This window comes from Microtus pennsylvanicus, chromosome 1 (assembly GCF_037038515.1).
Source record: "Microtus pennsylvanicus isolate mMicPen1 chromosome 1, mMicPen1.hap1, whole genome shotgun sequence".
Taxonomy (NCBI): domain Eukaryota; kingdom Metazoa; phylum Chordata; class Mammalia; order Rodentia; family Cricetidae; genus Microtus; species Microtus pennsylvanicus.
The window spans coordinates 45,721,021-45,742,203 of record NC_134579.1 but is presented as its reverse complement, the minus strand read 5'-3'; the positions used below and the strand labels follow the sequence as shown (position 1 = coordinate 45,742,203).

The window sequence follows — 21,183 nt, the reverse complement described above, 5'->3', positions numbered from 1 at the left end:
TGTTGCACATATTGGTTGGCATGGCTGTGTATCCCTACTGCCCTCTAGTGGATAAAATGTAAGGCCTACCTGATTAGCTGATCTGAGGAGCTACCACAGTTTGGGGGTATATCAATCCTTAATCATTTAGGGTAGAAAGAAAATAGCTGTGTTGATGCATTTTCCATCAAATTATAAAATTGAAGGGCATTAAAAACAACAGAGTCAAACTCTGTAATTAAGACTGCCATTTAATGTTTGTTCGCACACGGTATTCATTTCTGTGTGTCCCTGCCAAAGATCCATTGTGTAATGTTGTCCTCACATGACATTAAAAACACCAGTTCCCTGGAAAATGTGAAAAAGCAACTGTGCTGCCTTGAAATACATGGAGCTTACTTTCGGAAACAGAAAATTAATACAGATGCAGGAAGATAATTTGGAACACAAATAATGGCTAGAAGAAACTTGAAAATCAGTCCTGCTCTTTCAATCTGAGCAAGCATATCAGTAAACTCCTGGGGTGTGCTGGCTGTCACTCAGAAGAGGGCAGGCAAATGGGTTTCAGAACAGGGACACTGGCTGGAGAGAAGGCTGAGTAAACACGCTTTCCCAGTGGCGGGGAGGACAAGAAATCCAAACCCACATTTGGTGCTTCAGCCTATACTTAATGCCTGCCCAGGGAGGCTGCTTTCAGGTAGAGAACCCAGAAGCTGCACCTCCAGAGCTGCAGAGATATTTAGCATTTTGTCGTTATGACACAGGGGAGATGAGAAGGCAGTTCTCTTAGTATCATATTAATTTTTTTTGAAAAGATTTACAGTTTAGTCACTATTTTTAGCCCCATACTTAACATGTTAAAGAAGTCTTTTAAAATATCAAGTGGAAACAACTGTACAGTCTTCTCTTGCCCCCATGACTGATAAACCAGGCAGAATGAAGACAATTCAAGTGAAGAGGAGCACGTCCTGTACCTCTTGAGTGCAGCAAACCAATGGCTCTTTCCCTAACTATGCACCAAAACATGGACTCAGTCTTTAAGTGCCATAATTGTTAGAAACTGGTGATGTGGGAGCAGCTGCAAGTCTCAGGGGAGGGTATCTACGACAGGCACATATCAGAGAGTGGCAATTTTCAGTCTCTGATTTGGCAAAGAAGCAATGGTTTGGTAATCCAAAGTGGATTCCAAGGACTCCTGGTCCATTGCAAAGAAACCAGGGCCAGCAAGATGACTCAGGGGTAGAGGCCCATCACCAATCCTGAAAACCCGAGTTTGATCCCCAGAACATACACGATAGGAAAAAACTGACTGTTCTCTGACTTCCACATGTACACCATGGCAAATGTGCACTGACATGCATATATACTTGCACATATGGGCACATACTCATATACAATGGATAAATAAAATGGTAGACTTAGAAAAAGGTATACCAGAAAAAAAAATCAAACCTTTAATATGACCTGAGAAATGGTTTGGAATCTCTATTCTCATCTAATCAGATTTTCTGAGTATCCACTGGCGTCTCTATAGCTAGATGAATGGGAGCCCCAGCAGAGCTGGGGGTAAACAGTATGGGGGTCACAAGGAGGAAATGTAGCCCCTTTCCTGCTTAGCACCACGGACAGAGCTGTCAGAAGCCAGACATCTTGGAGTTCTCCTTGGTGTTCAACTCAAAGAAATCAGCGTTGTATTTTAAACACAAATCTGATCCCCATTATGACTGTAGCCAGGGTGGCACTGTGTTCTGCTGCCCCTTCTCCGGGTGGCCACTGGTAACAAACAGTACTAACTCTGAAGAAAAAGGTCTCCCTCTACCTGGCTGACACAGGAGAATGATGTTTCTTTGATCTCCCTCTATCACTTCTCTGGTGTTTGAACAATCACAGCCCTCTAGGGAGCAATACCCAGCCTTTCTTATGACTAGAGGAGTCCATCCATTTAAGCCTTGGGATCTCTGGAGCATGGGGATTGTTGAGGGGCACCAACAGGAAAGACAATAAGCAGAGACACTTCCAAAGCAAGTCCCACTAGAGCAGACTGCAAACAGAGCTTTGCTTTCCTCTGGGTTCTGGCTTTTACAGGGTGAAAATCACTGTTAGGTCCTGTAGATACATAGCAGTGTCTGGGGAGCCAGTCCCCACGCCTCAGCTTAGCTGTGAGTGAATCTCCTTTTTCTGTCCTGCAGAAGACTAAGGCAAAGAACCAGTGTGAGGAACGAGCTTTCTGGCACAGTCACCAGCACTGACTCTCAGTGTCACTTGCTAAACACCCAGTCAAAGTTTTTCTCACTTGACTGTTAGTAAGACACAACCCATTCAAAAGGAATGTGATTGCCAGGGAACTTACTTTTAAACATTTTTATGGTCTTTCAATCTTTTATTTTTTAGTTTCTTATATCCACACGAAAGCTCAGCAAGAATAGAGAGTAAACTGAAATCTAGACTTTTGCCAGCTCAGGACACATGTTCACCAAATGGTGGAGTCCTCATTCAAAACCCCAGCGAGACAAGAGGAGCTCTGTCTGCCCAGCAGCCTTTCAGAGGCATTAAGGGCAAGAGAGAAGGTAAGTAATTCACTATGCGTCCCCATTTCTATAATGGGGAAGGACGTCTTGATACATTTACAATACTCCTCTGGGGATATTTCATCAGTTATACCTAAACTCTAATGGACAATAATTGATTTGAACTTTCCACTTAGCACAGAGCTGTAAACAGCTTCAGTGCAGATGGCAGCAATGAGCCGACGTTTTGTAAAGTGGAGAGAGATTCAGAAAAGTTTTGTACTAGGTCATGCCATAGCCTAACAGCTTTTGTATCCAGGGAAGAAACAGTTTGTCCTCCTGGTTTTAATAGCTAGGCTAATAGAGTTTCAAGCCTGCAGTAGGTCTAGGTTATCTTTTGAAGGCATTCCATTTCAACCCTTCACTATTATGATGGTTTATAACCCAGTCATAAAGATGCACTCCTGATCTAGACACACATCAGGGCACATTCAGAAACCGAACTTTCTGAATGCTAATTTCTTGTAGAAAGAAAAAAGGTAAGGCATAAAACTCTCTCTCTCTCTGTGTGTGTATGTGTGCGCACACACGCGTACGTGTGTATGAAAATCTCTTTGAGTCTGGTAGACTATTATCTCAGGGAAACACTCCCCTTTTCTAACGTCCATCATCTTGTGAACATATCATGCTTCTGCCCTTCTTAGTTTCTGGCTCATCTTAGTGCACACGCACAGAATGACTGAAGCCCCCTCTACACAAGGCATAACGAGCCTCTTCCAGCCCGGTGAATGTTGAAACTAACAACATTTTGGGGAAATCTCTGCTCTCAGGATCGGCTTTCTTTCTGCTTTAGGCATGACAATGGGGTCTAGAAGAAACTTAGACTATCCAAACTTTTGCTCAAAACATGACCTGACTTTCCTACCTGTCTTGATGATGAGGACTGGGATATCTTGCAATGGGTATAAAGCTCACTTAACAGCTGTACTCAGACAAAAAGAAAAAAAAAGAAAAGAAAGGGCAGAGGCCCCTTTGGAATAGCTGCTGTCACCTCCCTAGTGTCAGAGATCTATAAACCTGCGGCTGTGAAGTAGGACCTTATGAAGTAATCTATAAGTGCTTACAAAACTCATTTTAATCTGATGTATGAGGAACACAGAACACAGCAAGATGATTCATTTTATGAACAATTTCTAACTGATATTATTTACTGTATGTGAGCTTGACATGGAATATGAATTTTCTAGTAATTTAGCTGATAAGACTGTAAAAGCAAAAACATTCTACCTTCAACTGCAGCTCCCTTTTTAAAATCTACAGAGAAAACATGAAACAACCACATATTTGTGCAGTATTTTCCCCCTAGAGTTTAAAATGCATTAAAGTGAATAGAACTTGTTCTGCCTGGTCCTGAAAATAGCACTCTGCTGATCCCGTCACTGACCCAGCCCTGCTTCGATGCTTGTGCTGAGCATGTAGATGGCTCTACGAAAGGTACTCAAGCTTCCACAGCCTCCGTGTCTTCTGTTTCTTATTTGTGAGAACAATGTCTGTACATTCCTATTTACTTACTGAGGAGGTGGTGAAATTACGGCCCAAGCTACTGGAAAATGGGGTTACATATGTTGGGTCAATCTCCTTGACCTTTAGTGCAGTCTGACCAATCACAGACTCACAAGTGTGTTTCACCCCCTTGGATATTCTCCAATGTGGAAAGGTCATTTTCTATCATTTGGCTGTTGTGGTTTAGCCATACCAAGGTTATCCTCTAGGCAGATCCACCCCCACTATGGTTTAAGGCCAAAGAGCAACATTTTAAAACTGAATATTAAAACCTACTCCAGCACCCTCAAATTTGATTGAAGCAGCTAGTGTTTGTTCACTTAGCTTGTAGATGAACCCCTAAGTCCCTCCTTTAACATCACACTTCCACAGAACACTTTAACCCCAACATTTCATACAATGGTACCTAATGACTACAAATTATTTCATCAGTGATCAACAGGGTATGTCAAAAGGACCCATCTGTAAGGTACTTAACTGTGGACCATTACTCCAATGTATTGGACTTGCCTTTCACAAATGTATTAAATGTTTTTTTTTAAAATAAAATAAAATGATGCAGTCAGATGCCTTTAATCTGAGCACTAAGGAGCCAGAGGCTGGTGGATCTTTGAGTAAGAGGCCATCCTGGTCTAAAGAATGAATTTCAGGCCAGAGCCACACAATAAAACCTTGTTTAAAAAAATTAGGAGTGTATAACTTAAATCCACTTCCTCCTTTTGATATCAGTCTTGATACTCAAAGCTCCATAACTCATAAGAATGGGAAAAGATTAGTAGAGAATGTTCAGAGTAAAGGCCAAAGAACTTTCCTTCCTTGCCTCAAATGTTGAGGGAAATTTGGTAACAGCCATCTGTGAGATGAGGCACTGGTTACCTTACTCTCCTCACATGTAACGCAGATTAAGCATTTTAAATCAAGGTTTGAGAATGTGAGGAATTTAGTGTTCTGCCATAATTCAGAGGTCAAGCCATACAAAACACTGTGATGCTCCACTGTAAATATACCTGGTCCCCACTTACCTGTGACAATTCAAGTGCTGTGGGAAGTCAGAGTCAGTGAACCACTTGAGTTCCAGACTGTGGCTTTCTCACCAAGGCTTAAAGAATGAACCATGGAGCGTTTCTTGAAATAATTTCATAAGAAGCCCGTGGAGGATGCTAGAGTTGCTCCACCCCACATGCTACATTGACTGTTGTCACAGGGAGTCAAGGCCATGTTAACTGCCTAGTCTCCTTATTGACCATGCTTTTCAAATGCTTTGTAGAGGTCAAGGAAGCAAGCCTAACTCGTATGAAACAAGTATGAGATTTCTCTGTTTGCTTTTGCAAGTGTCATTTACTTTTTTTTTTAAATCAGCAGTCAACTGTATAAAGCTATATTCTAATTGTCATATGAAAACCTTAAATCAGGGACACATCCTTTAAAACAATGTATTATTCAGCAATCTTAGGTAAACATGCAATTTAGGAGTGGAAACGATACACACAGAGACAAGTAATCACAGATACAAAGCATGCTGAATTTCTGTTCCATGCACTTCACACCCCAACTCATCTCGCAGGGAAACTACAGAAGGGGCAGAACCATTTCTATTATGATAATTCACAAAGGGAGGCCATATAGATATGCATGCTAAGTCTCTCCCCACCTCTCCATTTACATGCCAGGATTTCAACTCTGCCACACTGAGTCCCTTCATTTAGCCAATTAGTCCTTCCAACTTCACGTAGTGCACGCCAAGAAGAAGGAGAAATAGAAGTGCTGACGTTCACTGCTTTGAAAGTTGCTATTCTAATGCCAAAGCTGCCTCTTGAGCAATTTCCAGAATGTATTAACATGGGAGCAAAGCTCTATTCCTAAAGACAGGGATCACATTATGCAGGGGAGCCCCTTCAACATGTCACAATTGCACAGCATCTCTCCCATCCCCTGCAAGACCTTACAGTTACAGTTAGCATGGGCTCAAGTTTATGGCTCTTGCCAGGAAAACCTAGGAGGTCTTCCTGAAGCAAAGGGACCAATTTAATGATAGTTAGCAAGCAAAGCATGGCACATTTTCTAGACCACAGATTGGCTAAATCCTTGCATTGTGGTGCTGAAGAAAGGCAGTCAAGGTCCAAAGCAAACCCGTTTCTCAGTGTTGATTACTGTGAGGGAGTCTCCAGTTTCATTCTTTCTCCTTTAAACCCACTAAGCCTAGGCTCACTTTAAATTATTTTATTCAACAAGAACTCTTGCGTTTTCTTGATATTAAGTTGAAAACAGTTGCAAAAACTACATAGCTGTGTTTGTGAGTGTTCTCAACACATGTGCTTCAGATAGCAGCAAGTAATAAAGGACTCTCTGACTTACTTGAAACCATTTACTATGCTGCTAATCATTCTGCCCACAGTGGTAGGGATTTTAATATTTCTCCCTGGCTCTCAGCAATGGATTCAGGAGAGGAAAAGATGCACAGAGAGACAAGTAATCATAGCTATAAGCATGGTGAATGCTTCATTAAGGAGACCAGAGGGGACTGAAACATTTCTACTACATTGTGTTAGCCTTTTCTACTCAGATTCAGTCCTTTGCTTGACTTGTGATGTGTGCGAGTGGTTCTGGAGTTCTTTGCTGAGGCAGGGCGGCACAGCGGAAGGAGCACTTAGCTATGATCAAAGGCTCTAACCTTACACCCTAGCCTTTCTGGAAGTTGCTCTACTTTCTTGGACCAAGCTACCACTTCTTTGTAGGCTTCCTTTCTCCCATATACAGTTCGGGTAGTAGATGAGCTGATCCTATAATGTCCTTTCTAGCCTGCCTGACTGCATGTCCGTCCTTCCTTCCTTCCTTCCTTCCTTCCTTCCTTCCTTCCTTCCTTCCTTCCTTCCTTCCTTCCTCCCTCCCTCCCTCCCTTCCTCCCTCTCTCCCTCTTTCTCTCTCTCCCTCCGTCCTTCCCTCCTCCTCTTTTTCGCTTTTCCTTCTGAAAAAGTTTAAAATGTCTTCTTTCTCTATCCTTGCCTCCTGCAGTTTAAAATCTCGGGTCAAATATTCTTCAAATGATCCCCCGACATCCCCTTTAGTATCTCCTGAATGTGCTGTCCCTCACAGCACCATCTTAGGACCATGGCATGTTCTTCTTAGATTCATACATTCAAAAGATCCATTTTATTTCATCTTTTCTCATAGCCCAGGGAGGTTAACTAAGTTGGTTAATGCCTTCTTTTTAAAATGGCTATTGCTGGCACCTCAAATTCCACATAATAAAGATCTTCTATCTTTATTTTTAAATTATTTTGTCACATTATGTATAACAATTGTCCATGTCATACCCAATGGCCTAATATTTTGCTAAAGATTTACATTTGAAAAGATATTACTTATATACAGTCAGCTATCAAATCTAGAAATTTTCCTAGAATGATCTTAACTAAAATATACCCTTTCACTATTACCCTTGGCTAGCTCTGATCACACTCTACCTAGGATAGGAAAGCTGCCTGCTCACTCTAGACATATGCTCCATGGCCTGGCTGTTGTCATCTGTCTTCAGTCCTCCAGTGGATTTCTAGGCCACTTTAGCCCAGTTTTGAATTCTAGACTCTCTGTGCTGAAAGTCCCCTATAAGCTTGTTTGTTCTTCTATCCTGTCATCAATTGGTGCCACCTGGGTCCACCTCAATCTAATAGGTGAGTCACTGTGCCTTCTGGCTTCTCCTCCCTGAAAGCCCATTCTCTCCATCTCCGAGCTTTTCTCACATGAGCCTGCATCTATGGAATAATCCCTCATGCACTGAAGAATATCTTCCTTTCACTCAAATTACAACTCAAACTACACTTGTGCACAGAGATTTCCATGATTACTGCTAGCTCTCTAAATCAAGGTAAGAACTACTCAATCTGCCTTTCTACATAGCATTTATAAAATACACAGTGCATTTTAAGTGTACATTGGCGTTGCTTATAAAGTAATGAAGATAGGAAAATATATAGTGGCCCCCAATACCATTCAACTATTGGCCTGCTATTTTAGTCTTGATTTCAACTTACTGTTTAAAGCAAACAACAACCTTTCCTGTTTTAATACTTTAAGCTACATAAAGCCATTTAAGCCTCCTGATTTTTTAGAATTGTCAACTGTTATGCACACTTCAGGTATCAGTAAACACTTGTTGAGTTGGATTGAGGAGGAATCCTCTTAAACAGTTTACTGACTGATGTAGGAGGGAGCAATCAGAACAAGGCGGTTAACATAAATATTCTATAATAGTATCTGAGTGCAGGAAAAATAATATTGAAATGAAAATTTCTCAAATTTAGCTTACTCCTTGCTTGCCATTGTATTGCTAAAAATATTTCTTACAAAGCTTTGATTTTAAAACACTGATTTTACACATGAAGAATTAGACACTAGCAATGTCTAATAGCCTGATTTATTCCTCTGTAATATATCTGTCTTGAGAACATCATCAGGAATACACCAAAGAAATATGTTTCTCACGGGATCAACTATATAAAAAGACAGAACACATCATCAGCACAAAAATCATTATCCATCTAATTTCCCCCCTTCTGGATGGCTCCGGTGAGCCCCTCGATCATTACTGACTAGGGTTAAGATAGACCTTAATGGATTAATTAAGCAAGAGCAGGACTGTACTGTAGCCCGGGGAGGAGGAGGTCCTGCCACAGAGGAGGCAACACCTCTGTTCCCCTTCCATTCGCATGTAGGAGACTGGCTTCCCCCAAGGGCTGTCCATTTACACTGTAAAGTGGTCTCCAGAATGAGACTGGGTGTGTGTTTTCTGAGTCTCCTCTTAGCATTCATCAGAATCTAGGGTCTGGGTAAACATTGAATTTTATCATAAAGGAATTAAATGGTAAGACTCTTATCAGGAATGTGAGGGAGCACTTGGGACAGGGAAGGCAATAGACAGAGAGTGCTCATGTGGATTATCCAAAAGCATCCAGAACAGTCACTATCCTTTGCATGCCATAGTGATTCTGAGGGAAGACCAGGACACAGCATACTCACAGAAACTAAAAGGAAATGGTGCCCAAAGCCATAAAGTCATCTAGCAAGGGGGACATACGGACATCCAAAGGCAGATGTTGAAATGGAACCTTTCAGAATCGTCCCTTTAAGGAGGATTCAATTCAAATGTAAAAAGAGAAAAAGATATTCCAAAATGCACATTTTAGAGTCTTTCTCTCCTTGTAAAAGAGCAGGAAAAGGAGCAACTCCAGCACCGAGCCTCACTGGCAGTTTACTCTCCATTTCATGGACCAAATCAGCATATTAATGACATAAACCCTTTTCATGACGGAGACAATCAGGCTCTATCAGACACAGCATTAAATATGCAGGCATCAAAAGGGAAAAGGCAAGCCACCAGAAAGGAATGACTCTGGACATGGCGAGGTGACTGAACCCACTGTCACTAGCATCTAGACACTGAGTCCAGAAGCTAGATAGGGACTGGCAACCTCATTTCCTCCAGAGAAGCACTGCCCCAGTGGAGGCCAGAGCAAGGGACTTACCGGGCCAGGTTTCAGGCTCTTCTCATGGCATGTACTTATAACTTCAGCTCTGGGGCTGGGGACTGACAAGGACTCCAGGGGGTTGCTGGCTAATGGAGGGACTTTGTCTCAAAAACGAGGAGGAGTTAGCAAGATGACTCAGAGAAACGGCACTAAGTCTGATGACCTGATTTTGCTCCCTGAGACCCACATGGTAGAAGGAGAGAACCGACTCTGGGAAGTTGTTCTCTGACCCCCACGCTCGTACCTTGGCACAGGTGCCCCCAATAAATAAAGACATAAGCAAATAAATGAATGAATGAATGAATGAACAAAAAAATAAACAAGGAGTAATGCAATGGAGGAGGACATATGATGATAATCTCTGACTTCCACATATACAAGGACAGTTGAGTAAACTTGAACATACATGTGCATACAATGTACATACATATGTACCTTACTACATACACAAATAACTAAGTATCTGCAGCCAGCACTTAGTTATTTGAGTCAGTCAGTACAGTGCTTGCTGTACAGGCCTGAGGACCAGAGTTCAGATCCCCGACACTCATGTTAAAGATGTGTGCAGCAGTACATCTGTAACCCAGCAGATCCTGGAGCTCAACAGCCAGCCAGCCTAGTCTAATGGATTAGTTGATCCCGGAGCTCAGCAGCCAGCCAGCCTAGTCTAATGGATTAGTTCTAGGTGAGAGATCAAAGAAGATAACTGATCTCATTATATGTAATCTTGCATACACCCAGATATATAAATGTATGCACTATACATGCACACACCCACTCAGACACGTACACACACTCACATGATTCTCTCTCTCTCTCTCTCTCTCTCATACACACACATACACATTCCACACCATAAACCAATATTAGTTGCTAACTTCTTAGTGGGGTCCATTTGTGATTTTTAACGGTAAGAAAAGACTTGCCCTATGTTCAATGACAGCACACTTCTCAGAAGCACACGCCATCTCTCAGTAGGGATAACGGATGGAATTCTGGAGTTGAAAGGGTTTCCAGATGAGGTCATCATTTAGTCATTTTATAATGAGGAAACGGAGGACTTGCCAATGGTCAGAGAGGTAAGTATGCAGCTGGCAATCTCAGCAGCAATGAGTTCAAAGACGGATTAGGAGTTATGAGAGATCTGGTTTAATTGAGTTCCTAGGACTTTGTATCTAAATAATTCCTTATTTGAATAGTATTCATATATATGCAAATATGTAGAGATGGAGAGGTAGGTATATAATAGATACATACACATATACACATTTTCTTCTGAGGCAGTAACCATTGGAAACTGAGTTATAATTGTTATTATCATGGCTCAGGAACTTCTGACTAAACAAATTTGTTCGTTCAACAAACATTTGTCGAGCCCCAACTTGTGCAAGTATCATGAAAGCAAAAACACACAATTAGACAGATTTTGTTCTAACAAGAATTCATAATATACTTGTTTTATTTCTGCACTGTAACTACCTCAAATAGCTATAGACAATTAGTTTCCACTAGATTAATACCAGTCATGATCATTACTTTAGATTCATGAGAGAATGTATAAACTGTGCTTGTATTTGACTCAGACACTGGAAATGCTCTGAGAACCTATCCCACATAGATTCGCTGCCCTCCCCCAGAAGCTCCAGAAAAGAGCTCTCTGGACTCACTGCTTGGCTGCTCTTCTGCCCTGGGAATGTAGGTCAAGGTGAGAAAAACTTGAGACAAAGCAGGAACCTGGCTGCAGCCAGACTTCAAATCAGTTTGCTTCCAGCTAGACTGTAGTATAGGTCAGAGAACAATGCTTCCTTGTGATAAACAAAAGTTCAGTGGCTAAAACCTAATGAGTATCATTAACTCAATCTAGTTAATGAGAAAAATTACTAGTGGTAAACTTGAGATCAAAGGCATGACCACATTCCCCAAGTATCCGTCCAAGGGAAAGAAGGACGAAACAGTATGTGAATAGCTACCATGTTTCAGGTGCTATCGGCTGATATACATGCCATCTCATTTAATCATCATAAAGGCCTTTCAGAGTAGCAATGGTCACTTTGCTTTCTTCAGGCAAACAAACTATGGCATGGTGAGACTGTGCTTTGATTAGACTCACAAATCTAAAAGGTAAATTATGACACTCACATTTGACCTTATATTCTTTGCCAAACACTACTAAAGAGGAAACCCAAAGATGAATATATATATATATATATATATATATATATACACACACACACACACACACACACACACACACACACACCACTGGTGATCTTTTAAGTGAGCATTTATTTCACAATGCTAATTTCATGCAGAAGTTAGCATATGTATAAACACACATTTTCAACCATCTTACTATTTAAACCTGCTAGCCTGAAGACACTAACATTAAACACACCCCAACAAATATTAATGTAGAAAATTCAAATGACTCATGTTTAAAAGGTAGTTTTTTCAATAGATAATTTATCAGTCACTGCAAAGTTATCATGGAAATCAGTGTTTAAGGACAATCAAAACAAATAAACCACTCCCCCAAAACTAAACCATATCTTTTCAAAACTAGTAACAGAATACCTGTACCAACCCTATAAAACTGTGGTCTGGTTAATTCTGCATTCAATACCAGTAAATGAGGATTTGGTTTAAAAAAATGTTTAAAGGTAAGCACATTGCTGGTGCCACCCAGGGCTGTCATTTTTCACCTTATTGACTTATCTTGTTTTTGCAAAGTATAGAAAAAAAATATCTGTGTATCCTTCCACACATAAAGCCTACACAGAGAGGTCATCTAAAACAACCTTAGATCCCTTGCTTAGCCTGTCCACACACAAACAGTTTCAAATGTCCTTATCAAGTTTCTTGCAGGAAAGGAAGGAAAAGAAAAACACTGGAAATGATATGGAAGAACAAAGTGGAAAGGATAGAAAAAAAGAATGGGGTGTAGACAATGGAAAAAATAAAACACTTTCAAGCAGCTTTGACAGTTGTACCCTGGACTTCAATCCTGATGGCTGTCCCATTCGGGGCCACAACAGAGTCTTCTGTGGGCTAAAGAAGGAAACTGGACAGGGGCTGGAGGCTGGTTCTAAAGAGCCATCCAGTCCTTTCTCCACCATATAAGAATTAATTCACAATTATCTAAGGAGTACCAAGGCTGAATGAGGAGATATATGCCTGTGACCCAAACACTTGGGAGGTGGAGGCAGGAGGACTGCTGTGAACTCAGTGCCATCCTAGGCTACATAGTGAGTCAAAGTCCAGTCAGGGTATGTAGTGTAATTCTGTCTCAGAAAACAAAAACAACAACAAAACAAAGCAACAACGGCAACAAAGAAATACTACAGATTTCCAGAACATAATTAAATGCACGTAAAAGGTCCATTTTAAGATGAAATATAATGAACTATTTATTATTTATTAGTAATGTTAGAGTCTACTATTTATAATTATTATCTACTTATGATACCATGATGGAGCATTGATACTTGATAATCAGAGTTGACAAAAAAGAAATCATTCCACTTGCTTTGCTAAAGAGGCAAAAAGCGAGTGAAGTAAATAAACAGGCATGTTACTCTCTAGCCATCAAAGGGACACATGACCGATAGATACCCTATGACAAAATGTCAACAGCCATGTCCTATGATTTTGGGTATTTGCACATTTTTTTCACCATCAGAACAGAGATAAAAACAGGACTGGCAGATCTGCAGCTTAGCCCTTTTGATGAGACTCATGGCTGGCATTCCACAGATTCACCCATGTTAGAAACAGCACTCACAGAAGCTATCTGGGCCAACTGCACAAGAGAGAAGTGGCCAAAAAGGAATAAACAGCACCCAGACCCTCCCTGAACTCATCGTTAGCTGAAGGCCACGGACAATGAGGGATGAGCAGTTCATCTCTTTCTAATACAGACAGCACAGGGGAACCACACACTTGTATTCTGCTAACGTGAAAGTCCCAGTGGAGACATTAGCACTCAAAGACATTAATGTGGATTTGGGACACTCCCTGAAGGATTTTGATTCCATTAGAAAAAACAAGAGAGAGAGACAGTGACAGATATAATCCTGCTTTGATATGTTTAATGCCATTTAAAGAGAAACTACACTCATTTACCCCAGGCCAGGACACCAAGAGTTCAAAAAGTGAAGCATCATTTCTCAGCGGGGAGAAAAAAAAAGCTTGGAAAATATTATGTGAAAATTAGTTTGGCATGCGTCTTTGAAATTTTAGATTTCTGGGATGAGCAAATGGGTACAGTTTTCTTTTAACTGTTTTTGAACACCATGTGTTGAGAAGAAAACAACAGAATGGCAATTGCTCATCCAAAATGCTAACTTGTGGCATGGCGCAGTCAAGATGGCCCGCCACAGCCACAAGGCAGGTGCACGCTATGCCTCTTCACTTCAGTAGTGCACACGCCACATGGCCCTGCCTTCGGCAACCTCTTGCATTTGCTTTTGGAACCTTTTTGAGGGGGGACAGTAAACATGACTCAACAGAATGCTAGCTGGGGAGAGACTGGCTTTCTTAGCTCCCTGCTAGCAGGCTTGCGGAGGCAGAACCTGTGACAAACTAGCACAATGTGTCTGTTTGGAATTCTTTGCTGTATCGCTTCCTGTGACCCAATACCAGGGAACTTCAGATAACTTTGTGTAGATGGAATTCAGTCAGGCTGTAGAGCAAAGAAGAAGCTTTTCGTTTAAATCAGCTGCTTCATTTGGACTGAGGTCACAGTTAATGACAGGCGTTACAAACTTGTCTGCACCTACCCTAAAAGCCTGGAGGGATAAAACCTTCACCTACAGTTGAACTGTAGGATGTACAAAATTATTTGTGTGAGGATGCTGACGCTTCCTCAATCTGGAGCTATGAGTCTGATGTGTCTCTTCTTTCTTCTAGGAATTAAAAGGTTATTCATATAGATAGCTGTGTCATCCAACCATTCAACAGTCCTATGAAAAAGAGAAGCTCCCTTGTCTCACTAAGAAAATGTAACTTTCCATCAGTCCCATGGAAACCATGAGGAGGAGGAGGCCAGATTATAATTCAAGACTATTTCTGCTCAAGTTAAAATCCTAGGATATCTGTGTTACAGGATAGACAAAGTCTGAAGGTCAAGACTCAACTGACTGTAATCATGAAAAGAAGTGGGAGAAATTCTTGCTTTCGTATGGTATTTTAACTAAAAAATCAACAGCCATTCATTTAAAAATTTACCATGTGAAATTATCAAGAGTGGGGAAGGATGCCTGGCACATTGGCTGTAATTCCAGCTACTTTGGAGTCTCAGGAAGCTGGGGCAGAAAAGCTCCATGAGTGCAGGTATTTAAGATTAGTTTCAGCAACAAAGAAACAAAGCATGCAGTAGAAGGAAGAAATGACATCTATAAGGTATAAATTAGAAAAAAAACCAGAAATGAAAAACATCCTTACACTTTACAGATACAACTGAATTATGATCTCTGTGGGCTAGCTAGTTTCTGGACAGGCATTTATGGAGTTCAGAAAAGAAAATGTATTGCTCAAAATTCCCATGACATTGGTAAATCTATTTATTCAAATCACAACATTCACAATATTTATTACTTCTTTATAAAAGATTTAGTATTTGAAGAGTGTATGTATATTTGTGTGTATGTGGGGTGTGTGTGTGTGTGTGTGTGTGTGTGTGTGTATGCCTGCAGAGGCTTTTGATCCCCTGGAGTTGGAGTTATAGAAAGTCTTGAGCTGCCTGACCTGGGCGCTGGGATCTGAACTTGAGTCCTCTGCATGAGCAGTAAGTGCTTTTAACCACTGAGCTATCTCTCCAGTCCTTACCTTGTCCTTCTGGTCTAGGGAGCTACAGCTATGTATGCTTATGAGGCACAAGATAGAAGAAGTAAGCCCTTCTGGTTACGGGCCAGCCCTTTGGCAGACATACTAATGGGTCAATGCACAGAAAAGGAAGGCATCCATATCCAGCTATGCTAACTAGCCATCAGCACACATGGTGGGCTGTATAGGAGAGATACACAGGCACAACAAGAGCCTCTCGTGTGCGACTCCATAGTTAACGTTTACCAAAGGCAGGCATGGATAAAGTGAAAGTCACCTGAAGGCCGGCCAAGGCCAGTGTGTCTGCATCAAGTCTAGATATTTATACAATTATTAATACCATGTTAGAAGCCGGCATTCTAATGACATCGTTTTCTTCCGGTGCTGGTGTGAAAAGTTCATTCTTTTACCCATTGAAGAGTGATGGGAGGAATAATTCAGGTCTTCATCTTTTCAAACGAGGCAAATACTGTGCCCACGTACATTGCCCTTGGTACAGGAATCAAAATGTCTTTCAAAACAGTAACAAATGAATTCTCCCCTGATACACTCTAAGAGAATGAGTGAGAACCCATGTTCCCTGGAGGTAATGTCAGTGGGTTGGGGAGGGAAACAGGCTGAGATCCAAACACAAAGGGCAGCAACAAGAAACAGAATTGTGATGTCCTGGTTTCTAGTTCTGGTTTTTGTTTTTTTTTTAAAGATAATAACTATATTTCTAGATTTTTTATTCCTTATAAACATTTTGTCTCTTAACATCTTCAAGAATAGTCCCCCCCCCCATGTGTATGTGAATGTGTCTGTGCGTGTGTAAGAGAAGGGAGGACGGCATTGCTGATGTGCTTTTGTAAAGAATTCAAGGTTGTCTGGATTTTCAAAGAATGAAATTGGAAAACAGAAACAAAAACAAAAAACCCTACTGTTTCTTTGACTCCATGGTGCTTACATTTGGGCAGAATTTTCCTTTCCACCTTCAAATATAGAATTTGAGACAACCTACCTACAATGGGAAGCTTTTAAAGCATGATAAGTGTAGGCAAACCAAATCAAAATTAATCTCTGAAAATGGAGAAACAGGCACATAGAAAAAGTTTACAAAAAAAATCCAGGCAGTAGACAATCCACAGAAAGGTGTCTGGCAGGTCTCCCAATTCTGTGGGGTAGCACAAACAAAAACCATGAAGGTCCTAGGAACTTTCTGCTTACACGCAGTATGGGGCTGTGTGCTCATGGGTCAATGGCCTTGGTTATAATTTCTTCTAGATTCTGACTGCGAGGACCCAGTACAGACCACTAAAGGGAAATTCAGGCCTAACTGTGTCTAAGATGAGGTTTCCCAATCTCACAGGACTTGACCTGGTCAGTCTTCAGGGTAGGCAGCAGTATTTTTATCACAGCAAAATATGTTTCACTGTGGAAAATAAGTCTTTTAAAATCACCGTTTTAAAGGAAAAATGGAAGAAGATAGCTACCATCATCACCTTCGAACACTTCAGCACCTGCCTGACACTGTTTTCTTATGTGGTTTCTCTGTCACCCTATTTGGTCCTCCTGAACAATGGATGTCGGATTCATGGATGTCGGAATGATGCCCACTTTCTATGTGGCAATCCCAAGGTTCACAGGTTGTGTGACCTTCTTTGGCCACAGAACCAGGAGGGGCTAAGCTAGAATTCAAATTCGAGCCACAGGACACAAAGCCTGTGCTGCACGCCGTGCCTTGCCAGGCCAGACTCCATGTGCTTTTCATGGCATGAAATCAGTGTTGGGGGAATTCTGCCCAGCATCTCTGGTTAGCAGAGTGAATCGCTTTTATCATTTGCCAACATGTCATGGAAAAAAACAAAACAAGAAAAAAATTTTTTTTTAAACTTCTGGCTCTAGATTTCATATCAACCACCTGATGTTTGGCTTGGTTACATATTATTTGAATATCTGACAATCTTATAAAAAGTCTAACAAGAATAAAAAATTTTCATTTATCCTAGCTTTTACATTAGTTAAAAATCTCCTATTCCTTCATAACAATGTGCTTGGGGAACTCTCTAGCCGCCAGAAATGCATCTGAAAACGCTGAAAAGTCGGAATTTGGGCCTATGAACTGACTAATGTTACCAGCTGTGAGTCGGCCTGAACATCAGTAATACGATATTTCCTGCTACAATTTGATTTGGTTAAAATGTGTTTGAAGTTCACCCTTTTATTAACTAGAATTACCACCTCCTGTAACTGGAGGGCCCCTGAGAACAGGCTGCTAGTGCAATCCAACCTCCCAGCCGTCAATGGTGCATTTCCTGGCAACAAATACTATTACATTGATAACTACAGAAATAGGTCAGAATGCCTTTTCAATAGTTGCTAATGTCCCCCTAATGCCCCACAGTCTCCCTCTAATTCTCTGCTAACGTTTTTTCTGGAATCGCAGGAACAACAGCTAGTGGAGAGAAATGACTACAAGGGAAGGCTGCCCTCCTCTCAGCAGAGCCTGCAACTACGGGGAAAATCTAGGTTATCTGAGGAGCCCATGGACCCAAACTCAATTCTATTGCTAAATTTGGTCACCTTGAAGGAAATACGGAATCCCTCTGAGCCAATTACACTCTCAAATGTAAACAGCCCCCCACCAAAATGACTGATTCCGATTTGTGAACTGCTTACAGTTTGCTGGAGGCCAGAGTCTTGGACAAAGTATTTAGGTTTTAAACTTATTTGCACTATTCTTATAGCCTTACCTACTATCTAAAATACAAACTTATTTTCCTGCAAAATCAAAAGGTAGTATTGTGATTTCTTTTTCATGGGAGACCCTCAGCAACCATCCCGGGATTGATTATTTACCTACGTTTCCTCTTTATCTCTTCCTGGGAAAAAGATTGCTTTTCTGAGTTCACTTCCTCTCTTTGTCTACAGTGAAGTGGGGTGAAGTGAACACATCTATTCCCATTGAGGAAAATGGCTAAGCCTAGGCAGTCTAGTTTGGCTCAGAAGGAATAACCACCCACTGCAGGCAAGATGCCTGCGATGCCCCTTGTTAGTGAAGTACATTTTAATTTGCCGCACTTTGGAAATGCAAACATCACATCGTGTGGTTAAGCCACTCATGTCTCGATGCTTTGGCCACTTCAATCCCAATAATTACAGCAGTGGAAGGAAGTTTTGGATTGAAACTGGGGGTGGGGGGAGGGATAAACACAGTTTAGGGATAAGGGTGGTTGAAGGAGGGAATCAAATTAACATAGGACCCTGGGCTCTGCTGGCAAAGAGAGTGACAGGGGTAGTCATGACCAGAAAGAATTTAAGTATTCTTTGAGTTTTTGGTGGGGGCTTCTCTGGATCTGAGGACCCAAGGAAAACCTCATAGGAGGAAGCCATGGGTTATCTATCAGCTATGCATCTGGACTTCCTGTGGTGACTTGGTTGTGATGTTCCTAGCTAGGAAGTCATTAATCATTAAAATGCTTGCAAACTTCAGGGAAGGGCAGGTAAATCCAATTTCGTATAATTTAAACTAGGAAAAACTACCTGGCCCGGCATCTCTCTGTTGGATTCCTCTTGTTTCCTTTTCTAGGAAGAGGAGATGTAGAAGGGGGAGGGACAGAGAGAAGCAGCAGCTCTTCCTAACTTTGGAGTCAGTGAACCAAGCTTGGTGCTAGGTCATCAGTGCCACTCTGGGTCCTCCAGCAATCATGGGCATTAACTAGGTTGACTGGAAGTGATAGGAGGTGGTAGGCGACTTCTTTGTCAATGGGATCTTTCCCCCAGCTCTGACAGCTATTTTCTTCTCTCAGCTATGGATGTTTGGAAACTGGTTAGGAGCCAGGCATGTGCACTCTGTTTCAGGAATGTGGTCAACTTGTTTTTTCCTCCCCCTAATAGGGGAATGGGATGTATATACCTGACTGGAAGTGACGAGGCCTGTATATTCGGAGAAGGCTCTTACTGTGAAAAGGCTCCTGTACTTTGCAGGGTCGTGTAATTGACACAAATTAAGGTGGAAGCTAGGATTACTATCTACGTCTCATAGTCAGGAACAATTATTCTCACCAGGCCAAAGAACAAAATCCTTTAATAATGCCATTGTTATTGTTTTCAATGATAGTGATGCAGGGCTTACAAGAGCTGAGGCAGGAGGATGGTGAGGATGGCAGAGGACTCATAACTAGCGGTGGTATGGAGGTGGGAGGGTGTCAGCCCAAGATCAGGACTAGAAGATCAACTTGTTTTCATAAGATTGTTGTAGTTGATTATATGATGGCTAAGAAATACCACAGGTAAGTTAATCTAAATTCAAGATACAGTTTTTAAATTTTCAGTTTGATGGCTGATGCCCATTTTAATAACAATGTGGGGTAAATGCTTTAGTATCATGATATAACTATTTTTCCAGGTGCTAGCCTTTAATAAAACAAACAACCAAACAGCTCAAACCTCAAAAACAAGCAAGCAAGCAAACAAACACATAAATTGGCTAATGCAACTACAGAGTTTTTGATTATAAACTAAGAGCACCTTGATCATAGTCATCTTGGGGTGTTTGGAGGACGGAAGGAAGATGGGTTCTTTGAACCACATAACTTGGAGAGAAATCTTCAAAGAGTTTAACAGGGGAATAAGCTTCTGAGGAATCAAAAAGGGGATCATTTTCAGTAAGAGAAGACATGTGACTGATACCTTCAGCTGGCATGCCAGGGAAAGATAAATTCCAGGCAGGCAGGACCGGCTACATAATTTGTAGTGCTCAAGGATAAATGCAATATATGGGGCCTTTTATTAGAAATTATTAAGAATTTCAAGACAGCCTCAGTGAAGCATTAGGTTGAGCATGGTGTCTGTTCAAACTGGGGCCCTGTGCAGCAGGGTAGGCTGGACATTCAAAAAGCTGGCTCTGGTTCTAGTTATCGTTTTGTCCCAAGGCATTCTATTTCCACTGCCACCAAGATTCAAACTTAAAAATCATTTACCACTGTCCTCAAAGCTCTCAGTTAATCCTGCATTCTTGGAATAAGGGCCCAGCCAAGTTATCTGACCCAGACTAGAACAATCTGGGGTCCTGCCTACAGATCTGGAAGATTATGAATGTACTGAACTCTGCTGTATTTGTTGTACCCCAAATCCCTACGTTGTCATGCTCTCAGCATACCCAGGACAGCAATGTCTGGGAACTGAAACACATTTTGCAAAATCAGAACCAAAACAGCCAGAAGTTACTACAAAGGATGGCGGTTTTCTGGATGCAAGCTATGATTTCTTTCTGGCCTTACCCTGAGCAGGTCTTAGGCATGCGCACACAGGTTCAGAAGCATAGGTGAGTTACCACAATAATTCTTTTCAGTTTGGAAAAAAATATAGGAAACAGGAGAACCTGCTCCCAGCCCAGTAGAAACTTACTTATTTCACTAACACTATGCTTACTACTCCCTTCCTCTCTTCTGCTTATGCTAAGTTGAAGGTATGACTTCACTCTCCATGGAAGCTAATTTCTCTTTCCTGGATGCTTGGAAGAGGTCAGAGGACATGCTATTGGGGGTAGCAGTGATGACTAAAAAGATAATTTACATTTATTTATTTTCACCTGCCCTCCTCAGGTCATTATCATTCCAGTGAGGTCTGAAGTGGGAAAAGAGAGATTAAAAACCGAAAACCAACATCAAAAGAATAATTGCAGTACAGAGTATGATGAATACAGCCTCTTTCCCAGTCATCACAGCGAGCTTATATATGCTGAGCCTGACTGTTGTCAGACAGACCAACAGCTTGGGCAGATGCTGGTAGGCACCGACGTCTAC

At 41.4% G+C, this 21,183-nt stretch overlaps 1 protein-coding gene across 36 annotated transcripts in view; it reads right to left on the bottom strand.

Moving 5' to 3' along the window:
* The window catches only part of Zbtb20 (zinc finger and BTB domain containing 20), a 766,528-nt gene that overhangs the window by 81,053 nt on the left and 664,292 nt on the right, over positions 1-21,183 (bottom strand). The window lies entirely within an intron of this gene.